Below are 3,691 nucleotides of genomic sequence, written 5' to 3'. Positions count from 1 at the left end.
CTCTGATGTAAATTAAAGTGGCAGACAGTGTGAGCAGATTATACATGGCAGAGACAATCAGATGTCTCTTCTTCCTGAGGGATTTCTTGAATCTTTTAGGGGTATGATAACATCTATTAATAGAAGTACAAATAAAGTAATAGGGCACAAAATATTTTAGTAATGTTAGGAGGCAGCTTGTTATAAGATGAAAGGACAGATGGGAGTGATATCTGCATAGCTTTTAAAGAGAAAGCTATAAAAGGAGAACAACTGAAAAGCTAAAACTGAATTCGTGGTATGATCAGCTGACTTTAAATAGTTCTGTTCTAATGGCTTTGACATTAACAAATGCTGACATCTCTCTCATTTTACTGTATTCTGAAATAAACCAAGATAGATTTAGAAATATAGTCTTGAGGACATTTCAGTGCATTTAATCAAAAACAGTAACTGAAGGAAGAAGAGTTACAAAATAACATACGGTCCATCTCTGGTCCTGTTGTAAGGTGTACACATGTAATTTCAAAAGTGAATTATTTCTTGCCAAAGACAGCAGTGTGTGCATAACTGAGGGAAGAATTAGGCTCTTAGGCAGGTGGACTAGGATTTCTGTACATTAGCAAACTACTGATCTTCATAGATATTCATGATATAAAATACTATGGAAAGTAACAAAACCTGATAAACATTAATGGGAATTAAAATTGTTCTCAATGGATCTTAGATCTAGCCCTCATAAACAAGAAAAACAAAATCTATTATTATAAAAGTGTATTTTAAGTAAGGACCACATTCAATCCATGAAACCCCCAATGATTTTAGTTGGACCCACATAAACATGGATCAGAATTTGTCTACACAGTTTGATAGCAATATTACAATAAGGAACAGATCAGATACCTAGCCATCTTTGCCCTTGCCATGGAAAATAAAGAAAATCAAAATACAGAAAAAGTTAGTTAAAAATGGTTTGCCTCCTCTAGTGAAAACATCCATGTAGCATGCATCTTGTCTAGTCTTTGTCCTCAGCACCTATGATCCTAAACCAGAGATTTCCTACTGATGCAATTTAAGAATGGTTTCCAAATCCCTCCAAATTCTTTAATTTGTTTTTTAATCCATAAATAACCTTTCTTTTTTTCATATGCAGCTGTTTGCACTAGCTCTCTAACATACTCCTACTTTGAAGGCCATGTGTGAGTTTCCAGTAAATTATCCTTTGTAGACAATTTTGTTTTAAACCATTCTGTTTTTACTCCTATCTTGTCCTCATGTGCAGGTTTGTAACCAGAAGCATAATGTGTAAGAACATTCTTTTTCCTGCAGTTTTCCCATCCACTGAGTACAGAGTCTTCTTCATCTCCCAGAAGTACCAAGCAACCCTTCCTTCCCACCAGGTGCCTGCAGAGCTAGGAAAACATGGTGCTGTCATCAGGCTGCTGAAAATATCATAGAATACTGTCATCAGGTGCTGTCATCAGGCTGCTTAAAGTATCATAGAATCATGGGAGCTGGAAGGGACCCTTAAAGATCATTTAGTCCAGGGATGGGCACTTATTTTGCCTGGAGAGCCGCTTAATCAGTTTTGGAAAGGTGTCCAGGGCCACAAGGGTAGCCCCCCAACCCTTTGACAGGTGCTTCACGCCCTGGTCACCATCTTGTGACCAGAAGTCCTGCCCCCTAACTCCTGACCTTTGTCACCAGAAGTCTCTCCGCTTGCCCAGGAAGTACTCCTCTTGGGAGTGGGGGTGGGGTTTGCTTGTATATTGTTTATGGAGGGGTAGCGGGAGGTGTGGTTGGGGGACTATGTGGTTGGAGGGTGTGGGGTGTGGGTATGGTACAGGTGGGGTTTCATAGATTCATAGGTGTTTGGATCAGAAGGGACCTTAGCAGATCATCGAGTCTGACCCTCTGCCCTGGACAGCAAAGAGGGCTGGGGTCAGATGCCAGGTGCATGTCCAGCCTTCTCTTAAAGATCCCCAAGGAAGGGGAAAGCACCACTTCTCTTGAAAGCCCATTCCAGATTTTGGCAACCCTTACTGTCAAGAAGTTCTTCCTGATGTCCAAACTAAATCTGCTGTCCATCAGTTTGTGGCCGTTGTTCCTAGTTACCTCAAGGGATGCCCTGGTAAACAGAGCATCTCCTATTCCCAGATGTCCCCACTGATGAATTTGCAAGTGGCCACAAGATCACCTCTCAGGCTTCTCTCGTGGATGCTGAAGAGATCCAGGGCCCTCAATCTCTCCTCATAGGGCTTTGCCTGCAGGCCTCTAACCATACAAGTGGTCCTCCTCTGAACCCGCTTGAGGTTGTCCACATCCCTCTTGAAGTGTGGCGCCCACAACTGGATGTAGTACTCCAACTGTGGCCTGACCAAAAGAGCATAAAGAGGAAGTATCACCTCCTTAGACCTGTTTGTCATGCACCTGCTAATGCATGATAAAGTGCGGTTAGCTTTACTGATCACTTCATCACATTGACGACTCATGTTTATCTTGGTGTCAACAGTGACCCTTCTGCTGCTGTGCTGCTGAGAAGGTCATCCCCCAGCCTGTAAATGTGCTGGTGATTCCTTGTCCCTAGTTACAGCACCTTGCATTTGTCCTTATTGAACTGCATCCTATTCTGTTCTGCCCATGTTTACAACCTGACCAGATCTGCCTGGATTTGTTCCCTACCCTCTGGTGTGTTAATTTTATCCCATACTTTGGTATCATCTGCGAATTTGGACAAAGTGCTTTCCACACCCTCATCCAAGTCACTGATGAAGATATTGAACAGCACCGGTCCAAGGACCGAGCCTTGTGGGACTCCACGTCCAACATCTTTCCAGGTTGATACCAACGCATCCACCACTACTCTCTAATGCTTTTATTGATGCATCCCAAAACAGAATTTGCATTTTCTGCAGCTGCATGATGCTGCAGACTCATAGGCTAGGTAAAGACATTTGGGAAGGTTTGGGGGAAGTTAGAGCATGTTAAAAATGGCCACCTGATCTTAGTTCGCCCAGGTGTGGACCTCATGCTAGTTCAGTGGATCTAAAAGAACTGTACAGAAGTTTAGGACAGTTAAATTGGACTAAAAATGGGTGACCAGATCTAAGTTAACTCTGACTCTGAGGTTTACCTAACTTAGACAGGGTTGGCCCTAACTTAAATTGGGTTGGTCATGTTTAAACTGATTTAACTGTCTTGAATTTCTGTACAGTTCCCAGTACAGACCCCTGGACCTGAGCTACCCCCTTCCAGGCACTGGGTTATTTTTAGCCCCCGGCCCTTCCACCCACCCCCAGACAGACAACGTCCCTTCTCCACAGACCAGCCACTCCTTCCCTTGCCCTGAGCCTGCTAAACCCTTCATCCTGCAAGCTGCTCCTGGTGCCAGTGTTTACCAGTGTTTGCCAGTGTTGACAGTTAAGCAAATAAGTTGGGGGGGAAAGGGTGGGCAGGATCGGGGGGTTGTTTGTCTGGGAGTGGGTTAGGGGACAAAAAATAGCCCTATGTCCTACAGGGTAGAGAACCACCCCCCTCCACCCCCAGCCTCTCCACAGATCCTACAAGACCCCCTGATCCTTTCAAACCCTGTCAGACCCCACCAGACCCCACCAATCCCCCTGCAGACCCTACTAACTCCCCTGATCCCCTCACAGACCCCATCTGCCCCCAACTGCCCTGTATTCTAACCCAAAGCACTTCAGAGTGCCCT

Source organism: Gavialis gangeticus, unplaced genomic scaffold, assembly GCF_001723915.1.
Source record: "Gavialis gangeticus isolate Ggan-Ray unplaced genomic scaffold, GavGan_comp1, whole genome shotgun sequence".
Classification (NCBI taxonomy): domain Eukaryota; kingdom Metazoa; phylum Chordata; order Crocodylia; family Gavialidae; genus Gavialis; species Gavialis gangeticus.
The sequence above is the reverse complement of the archived record's forward strand: the minus strand, read 5'-3'. Positions refer to the sequence as shown.